Source organism: Harpia harpyja, chromosome 6, assembly GCF_026419915.1.
Source record: "Harpia harpyja isolate bHarHar1 chromosome 6, bHarHar1 primary haplotype, whole genome shotgun sequence".
In the NCBI taxonomy this organism is placed as follows: domain Eukaryota; kingdom Metazoa; phylum Chordata; class Aves; order Accipitriformes; family Accipitridae; genus Harpia; species Harpia harpyja.
In genome coordinates this window covers 60,154,769-60,181,649 of record NC_068945.1, presented here as the reverse complement: position 1 = coordinate 60,181,649, position 26,881 = coordinate 60,154,769, and the positions used below count along the sequence as shown (strand labels likewise).

At 37.3% G+C, this 26,881-nt stretch overlaps 1 protein-coding gene and 1 long non-coding RNA gene across 7 annotated transcripts in view; one reads left to right on the top strand and one right to left on the bottom strand.

The window, feature by feature from the left end:
• Positions 1–26,881, top strand: part of PCLO (piccolo presynaptic cytomatrix protein) — a 396,779-nt gene that overhangs the window by 349,229 nt on the left and 20,669 nt on the right. The gene's annotated exons all lie outside the window — the stretch shown is intronic.
• Positions 82–25,662, bottom strand: LOC128142772 (uncharacterized). The gene is made up of 4 exons (XR_008235501.1): positions 25,550–25,662; positions 14,046–14,145; positions 6,088–6,163; positions 82–1,031 (listed from the first exon to the last, which is right to left on the bottom strand). It is a non-coding gene; the product is annotated as an uncharacterized LOC128142772 (long non-coding RNA).

Sequence of the window (26,881 nt, the reverse complement as noted above, 5' to 3'; positions counted from 1 at the left end):
TTCTTATGACATGCTATGGAATATTACAGACATTACAGACAAAAAACCCAATTGCATTCCATGTAAGGATTGAAACTAACAATTAAAAGCACATGATTAATACACTTGATTCAGTTGTAGATCATGATTGGTCTATCTGCCCTATGAAACTGCTCAGTCAATAGATCCCAGATGGTATTTCCACCTACCAACTATTTATCAAATTAAGAAATATATGGGGAAAATTATTTTCATATATTTCAAAAGTGTGAATTTACTAGGTAAGCCCAAGCTGCCATTATTTCTAGTAGAAGAGAGATATATAAATAGCATTTTAATGGAAATAGTTTACTATAAGGAAATTTTGGATCTTCTAATTTTGAAGATGCTATACACATGCAAAGTATCATTCCTCTAGGATCACAGATATTGAGATTCATCTCGAACAAAGACTCTTTTAGGAAAGACGAACATATCTGTAAGCATGGCCTGGCTTCACTCCTTCAGTATTTTTTGGAATGAATGAGTACTCACAGTGCTTGTCATCCTCTGTGCTTGGCGTCGTTGTTAGGATTTTCAATCAGAAGATTATAAACTTTGTATAGAAACAGAATGGGTCCCCACCCACATCTTCCAAGAGAGTTGGTTTTTTACTTTTTTAAAAAAAATTCCCATCCAGTCCGTGTCCTGAATACCAAAAACTTCTCTACACAGTTCTGCCATGGCTCAGAGGCTCACTTTCTGACATTTCCAGTGGTCCTTTGAGCATCATCCTTTGAGTGTAGTAAAATGAAGTCCTGCAAGTAAGAAACTCTCTCTCTGTATAAATGACTGAACCTGGACAGAAAATTGCAGAATATTCCAATAAAGCCTCTGTAGATGTATTTCCACAACCGAGCAGAAGGAATAGATTTGTACTATTTCAAAGTCTGATGATGCACACATACTTACGGAACTCTGCAAGATGATATACTAGTGATATGCACTCTTCGTTTACATAATCTTTAATGAACTCTTCCAGGGTTTTCCTTTTTTGCATGCTATGTAGTTGCCTAAGTTACAGATTTTTAAAAAACAAGAAACAAATTCTGTGATAACATCATGCTTTAACAGGCACGTTTTACAATACTGTGATTTTTGTTTCATTTATTTGCAATAATTTAAGCTAAGAAACACCCTTTTTTTTTCTTAATTTCTGAGCTTTGTGGTTCATCAGCCTGGATTATAAACTAACAAATTCAATTTTAACAGTTTCATCACTTAAGTTTATATTTCATTAATTAAGACAGTCTAATCTTTATTTATGAGAAAAATGGTTGAAATACCACACAAACCTTAAAACAGGTTAGGAGGTCATTCTAATAACATTTTGGAGGAAAGGTGCATGACCTCTGTAAGTAAATGACTGGCAATCATTTGACTTTTAAATTTTCCTTTATAGCTTTCTGAACAGTCCTGGTCAAATTTTCATCCATCATGTCTGCACAGAATAGACACTGGAGTAAATTATCTTGCAAACTGTATAACACTTTCTCTTGAAGGGATACCCAGGAGTAATATGTGGATTAGCACTCTCAAGTAAAATAAGGCATGAAAGAAACTGACAGCACAGGCACAACTAAGCGTTGCCACATTCTTTGAAGTAATTAAAACTCAGGAAAAAAAATTCATTCTCTTTTTACTTGCTGTTTAGTTAAGCTAGAGTAACTCTGTTTAAGCCAAAGGACTCAGTGTGGTATGACTGACAACAGACTAAGGGCTTGAGATGTTGCTTAAATCAACTTGCTGCATCTCCACACTTTAAAAATTTAGCATTTTGATTTTTTTAACTCCAATGGTTGAAATATCATAACTATAATATTAGTCCTTATGAGGATGTTCAGAAAGAAATGGTCTTAATTTTGGACCTTCAATGAGAAAGTTATAAGTAAGAGGAGAAAAAAGACAGATGAAGGAAATTATTAAGGGCTAATCATAATACACTTACTGAGATTTGCAAATGCTTTTGCCTATGCACAAATCTGTACTTTGATGTCTTGCTTGGCCAGGCTGCAAATATGAGTTCTACTGCAGATGAGAAACTTTTCTTGCAGTTATCTGTATCATTTCACAAAAAAAGAGGACTATGAGATCAGATTAAAACATGATGCTTAATATTCATGAAGGAGGTTATAATTAGAATTGAACTTCTTGCTAGATTAAAATTAAGGTGAATTTTATTGCCCTTGCACAAACAATGGTGACTTTGAATGAAAACACTGAGACTGGGAACAATGTAGGACAGAGATCACATTAACTATTAAATTTATGTAACTTTGGGATCATCTGAGACTTTCCTTCTTTCATAATCAAGTCTAATTTATATCTTTGCATCTACTAGAAGGTAACTTCTGTGAAACATAACCTCATCTTAGGTCATCTAACATGAATACCAGAAAGACACATTTAGCCATTTTTCCCTCACAAGCATTTTTCTCTTTAACTGTTCTTAAACATAAAAAAAAAAAAAATTAGAAAGGAAGCAAAAATTACAACATTTATAGACACTTCTCCCACAAAGGTGCATAAGGGAAACCAGATGTTCAAACACCCAGTCACTTGTTTTAAATGTTTGGAATAAGTCCTTTGATATTTAAGAGAAGCACTGTAATTTAGGAATGAAAATGCAAAAAAATGGGTTAAAGAGACTCTGAGATGGATGTTCTGGGTTTGGACAAGAGGGATTTCCATAATTCATGGAGAGCAGATTTTCTGGTGGTTTGATGCCAAAATTAGTGGAATTCCTATTTTGAGGAAGTCCTGAGAGGCTCATGCTGGAGGATCTCTGTCTCGGAATGAGAGAAGCGAAGGTGCCCTCTGCCACCTCAGCAGCCCTTGGATACCAGGGGGCTACAGGACAGAAGTCAGCCTTGCTGTAAAATAGACGAACACCAGTTATTGTCCTGAGAGCAGCCAGTTACAGGCAGCAAGTGGTTTCTGGTGTGCCTCCAGAGACCGGCAGCATTGCATTTTGGGACTACATCCTCACTCTCTGTGGGGACTGGTATACCACCACTATAGACCAGTGTTAAAAAGTATATCAGCATCTAGTTTATGTGCTACAATTTGCCCCTGCAGATATCTAAGTCTCCTTGTAGACTATATGATGAGTCTAAATACTATTGGTATTATAAATAAATCCTTAACTTCCTTTGGTGTGAAGGAAATTCTCCACTAAACTCTAACAATTTATTTCTAATTATTAAACCAACTGCCTTTGTTGCTTTTCTCTGTTAGTAATCAGAAAAATTATAGTAGATTACTTCTTCCAGAAGGCTCAACTACAGAATAGAAAAAAACACAACCTGCAAAATGAGTAAAGTGGGAGGGAGTTTAGACAGAGCTCATTTTTCTTACCAATACTCAAAGATGGGTGATAAGTTGATTGAGAGCAGCCCTGCAGAAAAGGACTTGGGGATATTGGTGGATGGGAAATTAGACAGGAGCTGGCCATGTGCGCTCACAGCCCAGAAGGCAGCCGTGTCCTGGGCTGCATCACAAGAAACGTGACCAGCAGGTCGAGGGAGGTGATTCTGCCCCTCTCCTCCGCTCTGGTGAGACCCCACCTGCAGTACTGCGTTCAGCTCTGGGGTCCCCAGTACAAGAAAGACACAGACCTGCTGGAGCGAGTCCAGAGGAGGGCCACAAAAATGATCAGGGGGCTGGAGCACCTCTCCTGTGAAGACAGGCTGAGAGAGTTGGGGTTGTTCAGCCTGGAAAAGAGAAGGCTCTGGGGACACCTTATTGCAGCCTTTAGGTACTTAAAGGGGGCTCATAAGAAAGATGGAGAGAGACTTTTTACCAAGGCCTGTAGTGACAGGACAAGGGGCAATGGTTTTAAACTGAAAGAGAGTAGGTTTAGTTCGGACATAAGGAAGAAATGTTTTATGATGAGGGTGGTGAGGCACTGGCACAGGTTGCTCAGAGAAGCTGTGGATGCCCCATCCCTGGCAGTGTTCAAGGCCAGGTTGGATGGGCCTTTGAGCAACCTGGTCTAGTGGAAGGTGTCCCTGCCCATGGCAGGTGACTTGGACTAGATAATCTTTAAAGGTCTCTTTCAGCCCAAATCATTCTATGCTTCTGTGATATGAAAGAGGTGACAATGATTATTGAAGGGTTCAACACACAAACTGCAAATACTCCTGTACGGTGTCAGTGGTATTCTGGGAACAGTTGCCAATTCAGGCAAAGGTATTTTGCAGTTATAGAAGTAGAAACACTTTTATCCTTTGACAGTGGTTTCTTCTGTGCCTTTGACTAGGAGCTTCAGGCACGCGCATCTCACTAGCTTCATCCAGTGTTTTGTCTTAAACAGATACAGTTAGTGACACTGTGCCAGGAAAATCTTACTTTCTTTTCAGTTTCTTACCTTTGTATTGAGCTTCAATTACTGAAGCAACATCAGCATGTCACATGTGTAGTATTGGGTAGTAAGTGTCTGAGAACTGTTATTTCCAAGGAAAATTGAAAGAATCATTATGTATTATACAACTGCTCACTTCTGTGTTTATGTCAGGAAGTGACTGAATAGACAGAACTGTGAATCCACATGCCGAAGGTTACTAGCAAGAGTAGTCTCCAATTAACCTACAAATCATATGCTAACATGTATTTATTTTTCTTAAATTTTATTAAACTGAACTTTATCTTCTGGAGAGAAAATTCCTATCTCCTACAACATAATTCTCAACTCATAAGACACTAGCAGTATATACACCAGCATTAAATGACCAAGTCAAAACCAGCCACTTTCACAATAGCAGAGAATTTATGTTATTTTGGAATAGTTCCATGTTTCTGCGAAAAGGCTTGATCCAATTCTTTTCAAGGTCTTTTAGACTGGTACATCTAAACCACCGGGAGCACCATCTGTTTTGTTCTTGCACACATGTCAAATACTATCTTTGATGTTTTCTGCCTTCCCAATAACTCAAATGCCTCAGGAGTATTGAACCTTTAATCCTGACATATACTAAAACATAAGAGAACCTGAAAAAACAGTCTGGACTTTCAAATATTTTTCTTGAATCAATAGGATCTTGTACTGACTAAGTATGAGACTGTTGACTTGATTGTAATGGATATTGATCCATGAATTTAAAGAGAAATCCAGCCAATCTGAAATGTTTCCAGCACTGACTTGAACAGTGGTTGAATTGCATTCTTTGGTTTTGAGTTCATGTCCAGTAATACATAGAAAAAGAAATTGCTGCTCACACTCAGTGTCTTTCCTAAAGAGCAATATAAGCCTGGTGATCTCTTTTTTAAACCCCATTTTTAGCAGCTGTAATATCTGCTTTTATAGTCTTATTGCCATTCTAATTTACATGTAGATGAGGTCAGTTTGTGAAATAAGATACTACTGAGTAAAATGCGATCCTTGCCCAGAAAGAGATATAAATGAAAGAATAAGGTATTGCCAGACTTCTCTACTATCTCTATAAATAGAAAGGCTAAAATTCAACCTGGCATTGTTTAAACTCTTTAATATAAAATCACAACCTTCCTTTCTGCCATCAGGTTCTGCCAAAGATCTACCATCTAGTACTCTTGACAGCATAAGACTAATCAATGCCAACAAAATTTAAAGCAGAAAACACCAGCAAGGATGATTTCTCACATGAGTACTTGCTTCAGTGCAGAGGAAAAAAAGGGACACAAGGGAATAGAAAATAAGTAATGAAAGCACTTGCAGCTAGCCTGTCACATGCTCATCCCCTTATACCGCACCTCCTTTATTTTGGAAATGCAAATTTTAATTCCAAAAATTGAATAAGATCAGATACTCTTTCTGTCACAAGGGATCCTTCAGCAATGAACCAGCCTTATGCACTGACAGTAGTCATCCTCTCTCACTTCTTTTAACGCTATCTATAATATTTTATACATACTCCCTCAAGCTAGGAATAGTCATACTACTAATATCTAAATACCACACTAATTTGAGGAAGTGATTCAAGATAAACAACAGCAATATTGTAAACCTAAGAATTATCAGCTTCATCTCTAAACTCTGGGAAACATTTCTTTTATCTATCCCTGATTGGCCCAGTACTCCAATTTGTCCACCTGGCTCTCCCATAATAATTGGAGCAATTAGCTCTGCCTTCCTGAGGTATTTGCCAGTATAATCCAGCTGGTTTTCCTAAAAAGAAACAGAAAGAATTTAAATAAGAATAAAGACTGCAGCCAGAGACTGAAACATAGCGGGAAAAAGATAATCTTCTATATTCCTGTATCCACATCACAAAAACCATTGCGTTACATAGTTACAAATCATCCTGTTCCTGAACTGTTATTATAAAGTGTCATTAAAAGACAAGTAAATAATCCAGGAAGCCTGACTGTGATTAACTAGTGGCTGGCCAGCAGCTTATGCCACTCTTGTATGAACTGGGACTGAATGGCTATTAGCCATTAAATCATGTGGCAACAAAATTATAAAAAAACTTGATTTTTATTTTAAGCTTTCATTAAAAAATGTCTGCCTTTCCCATGAAATCTGTAGAAAATTAACAAATATTAAGAAGACAAACAAAGAAAAAGAAAAACAAGAAAACCTGAAAGCACATGTTTCATCTTGAAACCAAAATATCACCCTTTGATATGATGCTTCAATAATCACCTGGAAAGATAATTTGCTTGCCTAATGTTTTTAATCAATTTTATTGGACTAGCTCTTAAATGCATTTCCACCAACATAAAGCTGCTTGGGACTTTCAGGAGGTTTCTTCTGGTGACTTCTTGGAGGTGTAATGGGGTCAGGGTGTTTGAACTGGGAATCGGAGTGCTAGCAATTCCATCAAAAATCTGACAAAGCTACATGGTTTCATTTTTGGGGAAAAAAAAAAGAAGAAAGTTTTGGTAGAATTCTGTAATCTATGTCTTTAAAAAGATATGGTTATAAAGGAAATCTCATTTAATACCAGCTGACACATCTAGTACAAATACCAGTTAATAATGAAGATCTTCAACACTGGAAAGCAAACAGCGGGATCCTCCCACCAAAAATAGAGTAAAGATGAAGATGCTGGAATGTATGATTACTGAACCTGAGCCTTGTCTGGTGTAAGTCTGAAGAAGGGCTACTTCACCTAGTAAGTAATTTAAAACAACTTTGAAATAGAGTCACTTTTCATGATCAGTGTTCATTTAGAATCTGTGAAAGTCAGGTTGAAGCATTAATATGATAGAAGGTGAACTGCTAAATCCTAAATAAATTCCTCTCTGTGGTGAAAATGAAACTAGGAGGTACTGAGTAGAATCACAGAACCATAGAATGGCTTGGGTTGGAAGGGACCTTAAAGACCATCTAGTTCCAGCCCCCCTGCCATGGGCAGGGACACCTTCCACTAGACCAGGTTGCTCAAAGGCCCATCCAGCCTGGCCTTGAACACTGCCAGGGATGGGGCATCCACAGCTTCTCTGAGCAACCTGTTCCAGTGTACCACCACCCTCACCATAAAACATTTCTTCCTTATGTCCGAACTAAACCTACTCTCTTTCAGTTTAAAACCATTGCCCCTTGTCCTGTCACTACAGGCCTTGGTAAAAAGTCTCTCTCCATCTTTCTTATAAGCCCCCTTTAAGTACCTAAAGGCTGCAATAAGGTGTCCCCAGAGCCTTCTCTTTTCCAGGCTGAACAACCCCAACTCTCTCAGCCTGTCTTCACAGGAGAGGTGCTCCAGCCCCCTGATCATTTTTGTGGCCCTCCTCTGGACTCGCTCCAGCAGGTCTGTGTCTTTCTTGTACTGGGGACCCCAGAGCTGAACGCAGTACTGCAGGTGGGGTCTCACCAGAGCGGAGGAGAGGGGCAGAATCACGTCCCTCGACCTGCTGGTCATGTTTCTTGTAATGCAGCCCAGGATACAGTTGGCCTTCTGGGCTGCAGGTGCACACTGCTGGGTCATGTTGAGCTTCTCATCAGCCAACAGCCCCATGTCCTTCTCTGCAGGGCTGCTCTCAATCGATTCTCTGCCCAGCCTGTATCTATATTTGGGATTGCCCCAACCCATGTGCAGGACCTTGCACTTGGCCTTCTTGAACTTCATGAGGTTCGCACGGGCCCACCTCTCAAGCCTGTCCAGGTCCCTCTGGATGGCATCCCTTCCATCCAGCGTGTCATCCTCACCACACAGCTTGGTGTCATCAGCAAACTGTCGGAGCACGCACTCAATCCCACTGTCCATGTTGCCAACAAAGATGTTAAACAGCGCCGGTCCCAATACCAACCCCTGAGGAATGCCACTCCTAGGGTTTTTCAATGTCATCTTCCTGGATAATTCAGGCGATCTCCTCCATTTAGCAGTGTGATTAGGACCCTGAATTTCGTGCATACTCCAGGACAAAAAAGTAAGTAAAATAGATCTGTTTTAAGGCCAATAATGTTCAGTGCTCAAATATGTATAAGCTATTATGTAGCAGGAATGGGGTTGAGGGGAGTTCAAGAGGTCATCTCATTGCTTCAAAACACAATATTGTTCCTAAAAGGCTTTTGCTAACTTGCACCAAAAAATTCTTAGTGGTGATAGAGGCTTTACAGCTTCATTAGTCTGTTCTAGTGCTTTATTATCCTTGACACTAAAATTTTTTTTCCTAAATTCTAGCCTCATCTTGCTTGCTGAAATTAGTACTCAAGTAGAGAAATAAGAATCCAATATCCAAGCTCTTCCCCTCACAAACATAGTATATTTTATCAAGTACTTCCTATAAATAGATTTTTCTAAGCTTGCCAGAAATGATAACACAGCTGTTCCTACTGAACAGTTCGGTATTAGAGCTTCACTTCTGTTGTATTTATTTGAAATGTCAGAAAAAAAAAGGATGTCATAACCTGTTTCTATACTTAACAGTCCTTTGTAGCTCCTAAATGTTTATAAGTCATGTAAAAGGAGATGCTATTGTATTATATATGTGTGGTTTAGAAGATATTATTTATTCTTTATTTCTTCTGTTAGATAATTTATAACTTGCTTAGAAATTAAACTATTATGCTGGGGATTCAGAAAGGAGGTTTTGATTTAACCTCACATGTTCTTGTAGTATAAACCCTTTCTTTAGACGGATGTTCAAACAGTTATCTTGGAATGCTGTTTAAATGCAGATGAATCTAGAGCATTTCCAGGTGGAATCACATGGCAAATTAAAATTAAACTTCAGCTGATATTTATGTTAGCATGTGAGACTGCTTAGAATTATTGGACTGTAAGCTGTGTTTCAAGATAGAAGGTTTTGAAAATCAGTGCCTTAGAATGAATACAGGTCTTTCCTATGATGAAATTGCCTAGATGTGTCTGATTCTCATGGTGGAGAGTCTGCTTTCATAGCTATAATTAGAACCTTGTGCTTTGTCCCCAGTTTATTTTCAGATTAATATGTTTTTCATAATGCTCCATGTTCATTGTTTTGTCCTATGATAGTACTCTTATAGGCTTGCAGCTTTAATGAAATGTGCAACAGTGTGTGAATAATGTTTTGTCTGTTAAGGAAAAGCTTCAGAGTGTGTATTTCTCTTAAAGAATTCCTAACAGTTTGTCCTGTGTAGGCATTTGTAATTACTTTAGGCTGTTATATGTTGCTCTTCCCTTTTGCATATTATTTATTCTGATACTATGCTATGATGGGGAGGGAATCAAATGGATAGAAGACTAGGCAAATCTAGTGGCAGAAAGTGATGTACTACTGTGTGCGTAGAGTAGGATGCAGTTTATGTATCTTTATCTACAACGGGATTCAGGGGCTTTAAACATAGGTGTATCCTGCTGTTTTAAATACCCTAAAGTATTTTTCTGCTTCAGTCCAGAAATTCATGGGTATCCCACAGGTTCTTCATCACATCTGCCTTTCCTAACCAGATACTTCAGTTCCACTAGCACATCTTAAATGACCCCACATCCATGTGTACATAGACATAAACCTGATTTGCTCCTTCAGCCAAGACAGTATTCAGTATTCCATTCAGTGTCAGCTGCTTGGAGTGCCAGTCCTTTTCCACCATCTGCTAAGAACCGAAAGATTATAAAGAAAATTTACAACAGATATTTTAGCTTGCATATCTAAAGTTTAGGTGGCTGATATCAGATGAGATTAGTTCTGCCAAATGGTCTCCGGGTTTACATGTGTATTAATGCCATCCGTTGCACAGATCTTTCTTTTCTGAAACACCCTTTGGTATGCTTTCTTTTTGTTATACTTTCTTTTTCAAGCTTTCTTTAGACTTTTTTGTCTGCCACATTGGCTTTACACTCTGACTGATTGTGATGTGGTAATAACATAACATGACTGGATTTCCATGCCTCGGAAAAATGCACAAAGCTTCTGGAGATCAGCTGGGTCAAACATCTGATACATACATCTGCCTTCATGTTTCACACTGCTGTAGTACCTAGAAGTTCACATATTTTCCAGAAGTCTGGTAACATACTGCCTATGATAATTAGTCAGTTTGTGTGATTTACTAGAAAAAGCCCCATATGTAACTTGCATCAATGCCTGCTGAGTATGCCATGGATTCTTACTGTTTCCTCCTGCTGCTCATGTAATATCTATAGCATTTATTCACCAGTCTCCTGATGGCCTTGGCTGTGCCCAGCTGAGTGTTTAACTTTTTAGAAACATATTCATATTCATGGAATACTCTGTTATATTCTTGAAGGAATTGGATTCTCACTGATCTGAATGCAATTATTTGACTTTTTTTATAAACTATGCCCTTCTGACTAGTCTGATCATCTTAAGAGTTCCTTCTTTCTTGGCAAGTAAAGAGGAGAAAAAGGAGGCCTTCCTTCTTGTCTCTGGACATTTCAGAGAGTTACAAACATAGACACCTTAACTCATTGTTTATATGTTGATTTGAAGGCTATTTGGTGTTTTGTTTATGTTTTAAAGCAGTATACAAACTCTGACTTTATACAGACACATTTTTCACACTATTTTCCATATTTGAAAAAGTGAAGCCTACACATATCCACACTGAGTATCTTCCTTTGTACTCAGTGCTTTCTTTTCAAACACTCCCACAAAGCAAAATTACCTAAGTTCCTGTAAAATTATATTCCAGTTTATTATAATTCAGAAATTATACAGTGTAACAGAAGGTTTTCAAGTCCATGGTAAATTTGTACATGAAAGCTGGCATTTCCAAAGAAAGGAATCTGAGCAGTGTTAGAAAGGAAGTGAAAGAACATTAACAAAAGAAATTTTCTTTTTTTTCCTGTTGATGAACATTTTGTGCACAAAAAGAGCTTTCACATCCAAAGGGAAACAGAGTTTGGGAAGCAGAGCCTAGGAGCTGCTCTTCACCTTTGCTTATCAACAACACCTTACCTAGGTGTTGTTCCCTTGACTACAGGGGCTACTTGAGATTTGCACAATAATACAAAGAGAATGACACATTGAAGAGTCTCAGCTTGCCTTCAGAAAATGTCTAGAGCATGCTTTTCTGGAATTACATAAAATAGGGATTAATATTATGTTTTTATTGGGGACACTTGCAAGAATCCTACAACATGAGAAATAGGTTTTTACAATTTATCTTCAGCAGTGGAAACAATGTGAAAGCATATTGCTTTCCATCAGAAAACAGAAAAGCACCAATATGAGTGATATAAAGCCAGTCTTCCTAACACCTTTTGTCATTCTCTGGGCAAAACCCAGAAACAAATATGTCATTGTACACTGTGCTTTTTTCTTTTTTCCCAGCCTCTTGAAATTGGCTTGTTGAATGTAACTGGTTATATGCAGGTATAGATTTATCAAGGAGGAAAGGTAAAGAGGCCATAGCCTCCCCATAAATGTCTTATCATTTTGGGTGTGCCTTGTCACATGGTAAAGGAAAGACTGCACTAAAATAAGAGATGCTTCCAAGTATAATACGACAAATCAGTCCCCTCTTTATTGGCAGCATCTACTGCCCTCAGGTTACTTGTTCTGAATCAAATTCCAAAATTAAATATTGCTGTTTTGCTCTTGAACAAAGCTGAGTAATTTGTTTCAAGTAAAACTTTCTGCCACTGGCTAACGATTCTAAATTGAAGACAGCTTGAAAAACAGATATAATAGGAAGTGATGCAAATCCTGGGAGAAAGGACGTACGCACACAGAGAAAAACCACAAACACATTCTTTCTTCCTTGCCCCTCTCTGGGATCAACTGATTATATGGATGTATATTTAAAGCATTGACCAAAAGAAATAATTATTCTGATTTCTCCTATAACTTTGAGCAGAAAAATCTTTCTTAGGGATACTATGTCTGTTATGATTATAAATTAAATAAAAAGAGGTCAGATGGTTTTGGATGCATTTTGTGAGTTTATCTACATGATTATTTTTACCTGAATAATCCCAATTACACAATATCAGATTTTTTCATTATAGAGGTCAATGTCAGCAAATTTCTCAGAACAGATTTCTTCAAAAGATTACAAGTTTTGATGAAATTTTAAATTTTAAATGAAAAAAAAAGTAAAAACTTAGGAAGGGACACATAAAGTCGACATCTTTCTTCCTTAGTTTCTTAATGAACCATTTGTATGAATAACCTGATCCTTATAATGTAGTTTCCCATGACAAAATGAGGGTTCCAATACATTCTCAACTGCCTGAAATGCTTTGAGAATACTGGTTGAGGAGCCTTGTCTAAATACCTTTTCTGATGGTACCAAGTTACCTATGAAGGTTAGTAGAGGACCTTCAAAGTTTCTGTATCATTTTGTCAAGACAATGGAGTTAGTACCCAAAGACAATTCTTCTATCTGGAAAATTTAGATAATGCACACTGCATCCATGCTGTCCTTCCATCTGTCTTTCTTAACTATTATCTTTGCAATCTCAAATGAGTATTTGAAATGACATTCAACTCATCGCAATAACATACTGCTGAGACATGCATCATTTAAGTGTTATTGGCCCCCACCCAAAATTGGATTAGGAGGAGAGACTGCTGATGATCAGTCCCTCTGCTATCACCCTGGAAATTTTCATAGAGGTACTGTATACCTTGTGTTCTCCTCTTCCTAGAAGCACGCATCTATTTATCCACCTGTAGACAAATGTAAGTCACAAATCTTCATCCACCTCCATTTCACTTGAGACAGATGACTATTTTACCTTTAACATCAATTCAGTATGACTCTGAAATCCTCAGCAGACAATCAATCTTTTGTCGTCTCACAAAAACTGTAGTCAGTTTACATGTATAGATCAAAATCCATAATTGTCCAGTCTACCTTGCATCAGATATAACCTTTTTGTAGGCAGGCAAAAATATGAAAAGCTAACTTAGTCACAAGATATGGGTAAAAATATAGAGAAAAAAATTCTCCAAACAAAATTACACTGAAAAACAAAAAAAAAATCTCAGGGATGACAGAAAACACCCCACTAAGCAAGCTGAGCATGGCCCTGCTAAGGAATGCAGCAGTGACTGAGACCTACAGTCTAAAAGCAAGTGCTTCCCTGCTTTACATTACTCTGAAAATAGTGTCTCTGACATCATTACGTTCATGCAAGCTGCATCTACCTTATTGTTATGATTCAGAGCAGCAATGTAACTTTGAAAGAAATTATTCAATTTTACCTTGCTTGACATTGTGTTGATTTGCTGCTTTTTTTTTTTTTTTTTTTTGATACATCCAAATCTAGTTCCTTTTGAGGGAAACTAAACTGGAAACACTGTTCCAGGTGAGCGCTAAATGTGCTCCTGTCCCTAAATATGTCATAGTCAATGATGGGTCCTTTGGGCAGAAGTGGACTATGTGCAGAAAAGGAACAGTTGTATCACAGACTGGAGTAATTCCAGTTTCAAGTAAAAGCTCTCAACTTTATACAATATAGATGTCGGTGCCTCAGAACCAATTGCTTTGATCTACTGATTTCTCCTATTGCGCCAGATTAGTGCTATGTAGACACAGTAACATAATTATGCGAACACCTAAGTATAAGCTTATATCATTTGAGAACTCAGTTTCCTATTGATCTTTAAAATTGCTATATATAAAAAAAAATAAAAAATGAAAATATACACACCTCTTTTTCATACTGTCATCCTGTGATCAGTTAGGTGAGAATACCCCTTTGTGCCTGAGTCACACGAAATAAAGGACACAAATGTGTCAGCTGCCATATTCTACAAGAAATAAAACAAAAAAGAGGTGAACAGTGATGAACATTTCATCTCTTTCTACCACACTGCACTGAGGCAAAGTCTCCAATAAAGAGTCTTCCAGGTCCTTTTGAGGAGAAAATAAATAAAGACACAGAAGAAAGTCCCACAACATTTCCATTTAATCTCTTCCCTATAATTTTTTATTGTCCTATATGAACTGAATTGATCTATAAGGTGGTGCTGTCTAGTGGTTTTTATTTATTCATGTCAAAACATATATTTAAAGCTCTTAGTGAAAGAGATATTATGTTGCAATCAGAATTCAGTGATTTTTTTTCCACTCACTGTATGAACTGAATTAAGTAACTTAACTTCTCAATATATGTGTATATTCATTCATAAAAGTATATTAAACTCATCCTTTCATAAAGTTTTTGGTATTCAAATTATGCTTATGACAGGAGAGACAGCCTCCAGTGCGTTAATGGGAGTTTTGCCATTGGGAGCCAGAATTCCCCATAGTGCCCTCTGAGTTCTGCAATAAATTGTGAAATAAATTATGCAAATGAATATATTTCATTGCATTGTATAGGAAACCTCACTCCACTACAATATAAAGTATAGAATGTGTATACATGGTCATGACATGCATAGGTGATATACACAGTCAAATAGATGTAGTGGGCTAGATTAATATTGTGTAGCAGTTTAGATCAGGACATCTCCACGAAAGTCACTGAAATTTCATCAGCCTAAGATTGGCGTGAGAGAAGAGGGATCACACAATGAGAAACTTCCAAGTACTGTGAAAAACACCGGAGCAGTATTGGAGAGTGCAGAAAAATTAGGATCAAAGCATTTAGCTGACTGAGCAACTAAAGTGCTGCAAATGATCCCTGAAGGTGGGAAGTCTGTCCTCTGAGCAACCTGAGCTCAGACTTTGTAGCTTTTACTTTGTTATTTAGCGTAGCAGCACTTTTGTCCTACTCTGCCTATGATCTTTAACTCCCCAGGTTTTCAATGGACTGATTCACTGTACTGTATTCACTTTACACTGTACTGTACTTTATTTCAGAAAGTTGCTTATACAAATATAAGGAATCCTTTGCAGTACAATCTTGTTGGAATTCAGACCACCTGTCTTGTCCTCAGAGAAATATCCAAACCATGTAATTTTTTTTGCCTCCCTAGTTGGTTTCTGTACTGATGGCAGTGTTGCTTGGTTTTTGTTTTGGTTTTGTTGGGGTTTTTTTAAATTGTAGTTAGATTGTGAAATGGAAGGTAAGATTTATGAACAATTTGTAGTGGAAAATTTGTATAATACTACATGTCAGGAGCAAAATTGGAGTCAGCACTTTGAAGTCAATTTAGGTAGCTATAACTTCATAGCCTTAAATTCGACTCCAAGAATTTAGTGTTGATTAGTTCAACAAGCTAATACTTTGTGCTGAGTCAAGGTAGGTTTAATATACGTAGATTCCTAGGATTAGGTCAACTTCAACGATATAGATACGTAAATTTGTACAAATGCACATGTATGCATAAACATGTGTGCATGCTTATATACTTATATGAGCACATATATAAATGATTGAATCACACACGTATATACACATATATAAGTATACTTATACATATTATGACCTAATAATAGTTCTACATACATGTTCAGAAAAAAACCCTGGGTACTGAATGAGATGCTTCATCTGTGTCTACAGGATTCTCCATTATTCAAAATATCACTTTTGTTTCTCGAGCTTTTATAACCTGGAAAATAAACGTCACTGTTTGTGACTGCAATGGATAGCAAAAAAGATGAGACGTGTTTCATACTGGGTCTCACACAGAAAGGCAGTGAATCCTATTAATCTCATTCAATTTTACAATTGACTTTCATGTGTTCTAATTTAATGGTCTTTTTTATTTAAATACATTTACAATAATTTAATGATTAGTGATTTCATTGTCAGTTTCTATTGAATCTTAAATAGAGGATAAGGAGAATTCTGGTCTGATGCTTTAGATTTTGCAAACAGGACCTGCTTAAGTAGTCTAGGAATTTCTCTGAATAGTAAAGGTTTTATTTCAGTCTCATACTCATTCTATTTCTATGTTAATTTTCTACTTAAATACCTAGAGTTTTGTCTACTATATAAAAAAAAATCTAATTAAATATCCTTCTACAGCTGGGACCTCTGAAACAGATAATGCAATAAGAAATTTTACCATGGGACTTAGGGGAGGATCCGCCACTTAAGTAAAACTTTTGCAGTCAGTGGAAAGAAATAATCATTCCGAAGGTACAATTCATCTGACCTATTTTAGAGATCTATTTGCAAATAAGACAAGCCACATTCTAGAAGAGCAATTGCTCTCCTTTTGTGATAAAAGGAGCCTTGACATCTAGCTCAGATATAGACATCAGTGTTCAGGCAGATGAATCCTAGCAGCAGGGTCTATCTCCAACAGACGTTAGGTGACAGTCACTGTAAAATGTTATTCTATATGCATCAAGAAGTAACTTTTAAGCACATTTAACTTTATTTGACAAAAATGCTAATTTGATTTGGTCTGCAGTTTTAAAACGGCTGCTGTGCTCAACAGCAAGTGTAATTACCATTTGGAGTGTTAAGTTCCATAATTATCTTGAACTAACAAGAAGCACAAGATGGTGTCAATTTGGGTTTTTGTTCTTTTTTTTTTTTTTTTTGTTAGAAAAGGCTCTAGTTGGGATGTGAAAAATGGAATAGGGGAGAAATTTTGGGTTAACAGTTTATTCAGATACAACATAACCATCTTGAAATCACAAACATATAACAAGATAACAGTGAAGAGGTTTGTTTCATTAAAGATGAAAACTGAAGCAGGTCACAAATCTAAATGAAGGACCAATTTTGTGCATCTTCAGATTACAGATACTAATTCTGTTTTCATTGCATTTATACAACTTAATACTTTCAGTTCTCCAAATTCAACGCTGCTAACCAGCCTGATTTTTTTTTTTTTTTTTTTTTTCCACAAGGCAACAGGAATTCTGCCAGGATTAGTGATCAAATTAGCAATAAGATAAGTTTCCCTTTTGGTTCTACTTGAGGAAAACCCCACACTAATCCTCTCTTTTCTCCACCTTTCAAATCTCCCTGGGAAGAGTGAAAAAAACCCCAACACTGTAGAGATAGTATAGACAGCCTGCAGAATTCTTCTGTAGATTCAGTGATTGCCACAAATCTCATTAGAAAGAAGAGAACTAGGAACACTCATGATTCACTATACCTGGAGTTACTGATTGCCTCTTAATTGGTTTTGTCTCTCAGGGGACTTGGTGCCTTGTATATACTGAAAGAATTTCACCCTCAAAACAGATTAGCAGATACCAGTCTCCCTTGTTGACCTGAGGCAAGCCTGGCAAGAAGCTCTGAGTTGCCTAAAGAGACGATACATGCTTTTCTCTCAATTCTGTAACTCTGTGGAGACAGCGGCTCTATCCCTGTTTACCTCACTGTAGTACACCGCAAAAAGAACACAGAGAGTCATAATCTCAGTTATAATCTTGGGGGAAAAAAGCAACAGGAAACACAAGTAAATCAAATTAAAACACAACACTTATAATTAGTAACTTCCTCTTTTTTACACAAGATCCCTAATGTTTGTCATAACTGGGTAATGGGGTATATAACAAGATATAGTAATATCTGTCTCAGATTTAAACTACGGTCTCATATAATTTTAAAATTAGGCCTTAGGAGAGGCATGGAAATATCTTCAACAGTTCAGACAAGTTCACTGTCTCATACTTCAGTGATTTCTTCTGGCTTCAAAACTCATCACTATTTAGACATTTAGTTAACTGTTTGTTAATGGAAGGAAGACAAGAATCCCAGCAGGGTTGCCTTCACCAGCTGGGAAGGTGGAAGATAAAGAACTCTGGGAGCCATTAGAGGAACAAAGATGAAACTGGGAAGAAGAAGGGACAAAGCTGATGTGGGAACTAGTCAGAGCGTATAAAATAATATTCATAATCTATCTACACCATGGGCCTGTTTGGCAGCACAAACCTTAAAAACTTTGGGATTGAACAGCCCACAAGGAAATCGGGTGTATGTCTGTCAAAAGAAGAGTGAGGAAAAGCCTAAATTTTGTTGTTTAGACTTTCCTAGGGAATGGTAACAAGGAATCAAAGTATCCTTGAACCTTGAGCAACTCCCAGTGGACTGTTACACATGGGCTCACAGCCTGTGCCATCATCACACCTCTTGTACATAGCTGACAAAAATGATCTGGGCTGTAATGTCAGCATAACAGTTGGGCCAAAGAGACAGAAACGAACCTGCTCACTTCTGAGAACTGCCTAGCTGTCTTTATATAAATTCTTCATATTCAGCTTAGTCCAGCTCACTTCATGAAGACACATTCCCAGTTTTAGAAGCCTTTGAGAATCACAACGAACCTTCCGTTTATATAAAGAGCAAACCCAACCATACATGGCCAATCAGAAAGATGTATGCGTCTGATCTCTCCAGCTCCCTGCAGCAAATCTAAGCAATGGAGAACTGGGCTTACATTCATGCTACAGCGCTACTGATTTCTATCATCTCCTGCAGCAAAACTCTCAAATAAACAACTGCACTTGCTTTCATGCAAGAGTGCTAACTTGTTGATAGTACCACAGCGATATTTAAAGCTCTTTTCCCGAGGCAGCTTTTCTTTGTTGTTGACAGTAAAATGGATGGTCTATGGAAAGAGAATTTTTGTGCCACTATTTGTTTTCAAACAGTTGGGGAATAATGCAGGAATCACAAAGCAGATTCAATATTCTTTAGACTTCTATAAAATGAGTAAAACTAAACCCATACAATTAATGCCCAAAGCAATTTTAAAAATACTGAAAGTGCTGGCATTGGAGACACTGTCCTTTTCCCACAAAGCAATAGAGTTTTACATACCCTCATCCCAAAATGCATGGTGTCCACTCAGTTCTGCTCAAGAGAACTTGTTTAAAGCACTCTTCAAATCAGATTTTCTCTGAGAAAGTCACTGGTACAATGACACCAACAACTTTTCTTTAAACAATATTAATTTGGAAAATGGCTTTGTGATCATTGTTGCTGCATAGCAAGTAGCAAAAGTAACTGCATAGGGAGCAGGTCATAGGAATGGATTATTCCCTTCCACTGGGTGCACATCCAGAGCAATGTGTCTGGTTTGGGGCCTCTGGAGATATTGAGGACACTCCAGCAGAGTGCCGGTAAGATGGTTAAGGGCCAGTGCAAGTGTCATTGAGGAGAGGTTGAGGGTTTCTTTAAACCTCAGGAAATTAACTACTTTATGGGTAGCTAACTACCTTATGGCTCCATAGAGAAGATAGAGCCAAACCCTTCTCAGAGCTCTGCAGCAAAAAAAGGAAATAGACAACATTCACAAGCTGAAGTAAGGGAAATTCCAACTGAATATAAGGAAAGCTAAAAAAAAAATCACCACGAGTGTAGTTAAACACCGGGTAGGGTTGCCCAGAGAGGCTGTGGAACCTCTCTTGGAAATTTTCAAAACTCAACAAACAAGTTCTGCCCAGCCTGATCTTATCTGGAAGTTAACCCTACTGTGAATGTGGGGTTGGACTGGAGATCTCCAGCAGCCCTTTCCTCTCTGAATTATCTTATCAGTCTACAATTGCTTCATAAAGCACACTTTGTCATAAACCAGCATTGTTGTTGAAAAATGCCATTCTTTCCTTCCCTCAACCTCATTTCGTCCTTCAGGGTGGCATAAAGTGTGTGGTGAATCAAGTTGGGTGACTAACCCAAAATCAATACATCTGGGGTGGGGGGATGAGGTGGCAGTTAGTAGGATCATTTCTCCAACTAGTTCACTAGGCAGCTGTACAAACATCTATGGCTAAAGGAGAAAACGTCAGGGAAACTGTGTGGGAAGAAATAAGCAGGAGTGTGAAGAGAGCTCTTTCAGTGCCAGTGCCCATTTATGCCATTTTAAGATGAGTAAGAATCAGTGATTAGTTACAGGTAAAGATGTTCTTTGCAGCTAGACCAGTGCCAAGGATGGTATTATTTTCTTCAAGGGGACATCTCACCAGCAAGAGTTTAAAGCAGCAGTCTGCTGCAACTGTTTATTAAACACCCCATAGTATTTTTCATAACCACCGAGTTGGCCAAATTCCTCCCAGGTAATTATGTTCTATTGCTTGAAGTTCTTGCTGCAACTGCATACAGATAATGTATTCTTTTCTTTCCCTAGCCCACATATGCCAGCAAGACCTGGCATATCTCATCACAGGCTTTGTAAATAAGGGATTATTTTAAAAAATGATCTTTGCTAAATAACAGAAAATAAACAAACCAGATTTCCTTCACCTTTTCTTTGTCTGAGCAGTAGGATGATGGTTTCATGGGCAAAGCATTGAGGAAGACTCAGCAACAGTGTTTGTAGTTCCCAATGGCACCAGTTTTGTCTTTGACAGTAGAGTTAATTCTGCCATTACCAGTGCCTGTTTTCAAAGCATAACAGACAGCTTTCAAAATCAGAAAGTACTCTGCTCAGCAGGGTAGCAGACTTGCCTTATGTCTCTTGAAGCATTCTTGATAAAAAAGTTCTCCTTTGCTGCAGCTTATATGTCACATGGAGAAAGGAAGGAAATTCAGCACAGAGGTTGAAAGCTCCTTATTATGTTGTCTCTTTGTGCTTCTCTGACATAGGTTAGAAAAGTAATGAAGATTACCTATACATGTTTAGCTGCAATTACTGTCTGTAGCTGTAGTTGCCTGACCCTTCTCATTAGAAGACCTCCTTATAATTACTTATAATTTTGTGCAAATAATGAATGTAAGCATACAATACAGACCACTCAAAAACATAGGTGCACAAAGAATACTGTATCCTATCCCACATAACTCAGAATTAAAACAGAAAACGGGATTACATGATGACTTTTGCTGCTGGGTTGGGTAACATTAGACACCTTTTTATGCTCTTTAAGCCTCAGTTCCTTCTAAACTGAAAAAATGATATTATCCTTTTTAAATTTTGTCTTTTGATGACTGCTACTGGTATTACTATTACTAAGGGAAGCAAAGCAAAATTTTACAAGAAATAGTTTGTGCAAGCAGTTGAGAGTATGTTATATCACAAGGGACCTGAGACAGAATTTTTTATTATTTTATTGGAAATCATGGCTATTAACTGACAACATGATGGGCACTTCAGGCTTAATTATGTTTAATGTAGAGGGCTGTATCTGTTGTTCAGCTGAACTGTATTGTATTAATATTATTTCAAAATTTGAAGTTGAGTGCCTTGCACAGGATAATTAGATGTCTTGCAAGCCATTTCAGGATCAAGTTTGCAGTCTCCCACATCGGTATAATGTCTTTGGTTCCAAGTCATGGATTTAAATGGCTGCATCCTTTCCTGTAGCCAAACTATATCGAGAAGCAGGAATGAAAATGATAAAATAAGTTAAGAGCAGTGTTGACCTGAGTTACGTTATATACATATCCTCAAATTTCAGATCTGAAGACAATAAAACGTATATATGTGACTGGTAAATAAAGCTTCTTCCTCTTTGGAAGAGCTAACAGTACAGAGACCTTGTGGATTTGAGCACTGAGAGGAACATGAATAAAACAGCACTCTCAGACTTGCAGTTCAGCAGTGGATCCCCAGAGTTTTACTTGTGAAACCTCATGTGAGGGGACGCTTCTGGTACATGTGGTCATAAGGGGGTAAAATTGTGCTGAAATAACTTCAAAGGTAGAACATGCTCTTCAGGTTCTTCAGCCATGCAGCCCTGTCTTTCACAATGATAATCACTTTACAGAAATAATTAGCATTACCACTACAGTCAAGAAGCCCATTAAAATGGGCAGAGTAGTAGTCTTTGAGTATGAATATGTGGTGTTTTCCAAATCAGATGGGCAGCTTGATACTGCTCTCAGAGAAGCAAACAAAAGTCAATTTTACACGATGAATCCAGATATTGTACTTTGAATTTGACAAAGATGAATTCAGATCCAATCATATTCATTACTACTGAAAAAGTTGGCTCATAGACTTTCAGGAAAACTTTATTTCCTTCCAGAGGCAGATCATAATCTGAAATGATCTTTTGTGACTTTGTTACTGTTACTGAGCTAATCTATATCTATACCTCAATATTTGCATATTTAAATAATGTTTCTACTTTTATTTTTATGCTTATGTTCTCAGTGATTAATTACTTTTGTTGGGAATTCAGTGAACAGCTGTTCAAGTCACTAAATAATATCAAATACTAATGAGAACTACTGACTAGTCTTCAGATCCTATGAATTTTTCTCTGTCTTCAATCATTTAATATTCAGCATACACATTAAGCAGTTGAACTTATTTCTAAGATTTTCTACAGCTGTTATTATTTTTTTGTGACCTGGAGTTCAGACTTGTATTCTGTAAGAAATTATACCTACACAGACTGTTTTTCCTCATGGATACAGAAACAATTTTTTGCGCATCAGGTTGCTCACAAAAACCATTTAAGTTGCAACCTGATGCTAGTTCTTCCACATGGTAACGAAACAGGAGTTTCATGTGATACTTACTGTTCTTCACAAAGTTTTTTGTAGTGATGCTGAGCATGTCAGCTGGCATGATAACCATGGCGTGGCACTAATTCAGCAAATCATTCTTCATGAACACTACCCTATGGGACAGTGCAGTTTCATATTTTTGAGTCAATTCCCAGCAAATATTCAGTAGATATATGGCTCTTTAGGGTTTATAAAAAGGAAGTGCTATAGAGTTTTTAAATATTCTTTACATCATTCAAGACTGGATTTGTTGTGAATGTTCAGGGCAAGGCATCTTTCTTCATTTCATGTAGACCTGAACTGTATATCAGATTTTTATTCAGTCTTCTCCCTTACAGTATAGGATGCTTCCTGAATAAGTTCCAAATCCAGGAGAATGTATATTCTGCTCTCTTAAAATTTTTCTTAATTTTTAGTTGAAAAAAAACTTTTTACTTTCTGTTCTAAATTGATTGAAACTGTAAAGAGAGCCTCTCTAATTCCTGCAGGTGGTGGAATCATATTCATGGATGGTGATCACAAATACAATGTTTGCTATACTTTATTACAAATTTATAATGAATATAGATCAGTAATAATATTTTTCCTGGTCCCAGGTATTTTACATTTTAAAAACCACCAGACAAGTCTTAAAACATTACGCAAAGAATCTATGTTGCACTTTCAATTTGTGAGGTCTTGCAAAACCCTACTTTCAATTCCCATATGCACAGCTTTAATTTTTTAAAAATAAATTATGAGCAAAACTTCAACAGTAGTCTTCAAAAAAGCAGTACTAAATCTCAGAGATTCTTGATGAAATCATGAATGTTGGCCTCAGTGCACTAAGTCTGTGAGGCATTAACTCTCAAAGCAGTCTCACAGTACTGTGGCAGGAGACAAAAAAAAAAAGCCTCATCTCTTTTTAAAGACAGTTGCCAGAGAGTGAATCTGCAGGAGATGTCAGAGCATTAGCTCACTGTGAGATACTCCTTTGTACTCATTATTGAAAAGGTTCAGTTAATTATACAAGTCCTACTGCATACGTACTGCCCAGGAGCAGAAAAAGATTTTTAATAAGTTACAAAAGGGTTGGATTTTTTATATCAACAAATAGATGGTATTTGCTTCAGTGACTTCAGAAAATTTAGGGGGAGCTTCTAAGTCAGCCAGCCAGTCATATTTAAATACAAATATATGTGTGTTTTCTGATTCACCTTTTCTTGGGCACATGTTTTTTCATCAGAAAAGTTTCCCAGTTGCAGGTGGAATTGCTGTCAAATCTAGGTGAAGGCCAATCGATCATAGCTTCAGGATGCCTTACTTGGGACAGACTCTCAGCTCCCAGAACAGGGGATTGAGCACCTCTGTTCTGTGTGGCACCAGGAGGAGGTCTCAGCATCTGAGATGTGAGATTCCTAGGAATCAGTCTCTGACTTTTTTTCTCACTCTTAAAGGTCCTGAATAAATGTTTTAGGTCATCATATTGGAAAATTTTCAGTCTTGCACTATAAATTCCCCCCCGCCCCGCATCTCTGCTACCAACCTATCACATTCTCCCATTACTGAACATTAGACCCCTCTGTTTTTCTAAAATCCATAATTCCCAGCTCTTCTTTCATTCTAAGAGGACTTCCACCATCTCCCCCATTCCCCATGAAAGTTCAGAAATTCAGAAACATTTTTGGCATTTTTCACCCCCCTAGAAGATTAAGACCTATTCTATAGAGTCATTTACTCCACTTGGAACATGGACTAATCATTTTGAGCTTCGACACTGGTTTTTGAGTGATCTATAATTCCATTCACTTAACAGGTTTCTTCCCAGTTGAAGAACACTGTAAATAGGAACACATTTTCCCTTTCTCTTTTTCTTTCCACCATTTCTGTCTTCATCACAAAGCTCTATGAGTGCATTTACATAAGTGCTGTACTGTCCCTGTACTTTTTCTTCTGTTCTAGGTTTTTATATGAAATTTTTTATTCAAATATATCTCTGTGGACTTTAACCACACACATCAGTTCAACAGTGCAATGAAATACCAACTTTAGGATAAGTCTATTATAGCAGTTTGAGGGAATCAGCATTGCATGAAATGAAGAATAATGGCACTGCTGAGTGCTGAATGAAAGGGAAAATGTAACGTATGTATTTCAACAAAAAACAGGTATTTTAGACTATAAAGATTTCCGATGGAAGGTTACAAAATTAAAAAAAAAAAATGCATTTAACAGAAGATTCTGGGCAGGAGCTGAAAGGTAAATTGATATTTCTCCAAACTGGTTACAACTTTAGGAACCATCTCCACATTACTGTAAGCAATGCTTCCAGGCATCAATCCTCCAGGGACTGTAAAACTCTGAATTCTGCCTAATACTGTGGAATACTCTGCATAACATTTCTGTCCATCCCACCTGAGCAAAATTTGGATTAACACATTTTTCCAGTTTTGACTGAGCTGATTCCATGTTTATCCTGATTAATGGAAAGGATCACCCCTCATTGCTCTGTTGGACAGATTATGCAGGTAGTTGAATCCCAGTAGTAATTACAAGTATTCATTTTTGTGCTAAAATTTCCTAGGTTCTCTACAGCCAGCCACAAAACACTTGGATGGTCCTGGAAGACAGATTTGGCTTTCTTTCATATATTAGACACAATGAGCTTTGCTAGAATTATCACAGCTCTTACTATCACACTGAATAGGCAATTTCTCATACTCTTATACTTAGTAGTCTTATTAGCAACAATTATTTCAGTAATCATTCTTATTTAATGATAGAGAAATAGCATCTCAACAGTGGGCTGCTACCACTGTACCAGGTAATGTAAGTATGCGAAAGAAAATCTATTAATATAATAGCATTACCTGTCTTCCACATGAACAGTCAGTGCAGAAGCATCTGCTCTGGTACCCAAGCTGTGCAGCACACACGACTGTGCTCACCAGTGTATAGTTCCAGGGCGGTATGAGCAAGACTTTAAGCATATTTCACGGAAGACACTCAGATCTGCAGTATAAATCTGAGGGGGAATCTGGAAATCATGATGTGAGGAATGAATAGGCAGGTTGTTACCAAAAATTTTCATCTTCAGTTACCATGATAGAGTGCCTACTAGGTTTACAGCACAAAAGAGTGCTAACATATTGCATTAGCTTGAGTGAGTGTATGGATAGATATATTTGTGTATACAAATGCCATCTTCCACCTCCTTCTCAAAGAAAGCTTTATAGAGTTACATATGCCACCATGTGTTAAGTAATTTTTTATGGGCTATAAATGACTTGGCCAAGCTGTGAAATGAAACAGCTTGTTCCACTGCACTAACAGTGCAGGCTCAGTGCTTATTGTCTGTGCAGTAAATGTGCAATGAGCCACTCTCCAAACTAACTGGGATGAAAACACAACATATGTGGTTCTTACACCAATTCCTATTCACTGTGTATACTTCCTGTGATAGGAGGGCTTTATGACAAAGGAGAAGTATGAAAATATTCTATTATTTGCACTGCTAAGTCAGAAAATGTTGGTATTTTTTTTCAGTTTTGTTACCACTTCTAAAATCTTTAGCATGCCTAGAAAAACCAAGCCTGCATTAGATGTGTAGGTAATGTCTGCTCCTGAAGTCAGCACTTTATCCTTGAGCTGTTTTTCTATTTATTTTTCTAATGATCTAAAATCTTTAAAGACCTGCATCTAATTTTATCCAACTGCCTTTGAGGCTTGATTTTTTTCTTTTGTCAAACCAGTTGTCCAAAACACTAAAAGGAATGAAAAATCACCACCTGAGCAGCTATCTGCCAAAGCAAATGGGGAAGTTCCTAGGTGTTCCTGTAACACAGCATGTTCTTTGGTTTACATTTAAATGTAATATGACTGATTTTTCTTATGTCTGACCTACAAATTTGGCAGAAATTATATAAATAAACTTTGTTTTCATGTCACTCTGCTCCCCGAGTGGTCAGCAGGTTTCCTAACAGAACTATTACTTTTCAGAAATGCAATCTTCAAGTACTTTAGTTTCATTGCTTTCATTTTTAGCTGTTGTTCTTAGGAAATACGTTGTTCTTACAATATTTTCGAAGTACTCTGTGTATTTGTATTTAGGTTGGGGGATGTTTGCTTACATCCCAAGTAGAGAATATTCTGTTCAAAGATTATTTTCTCTTTGGAATCACAAAAGTAAATAATATAAAAAA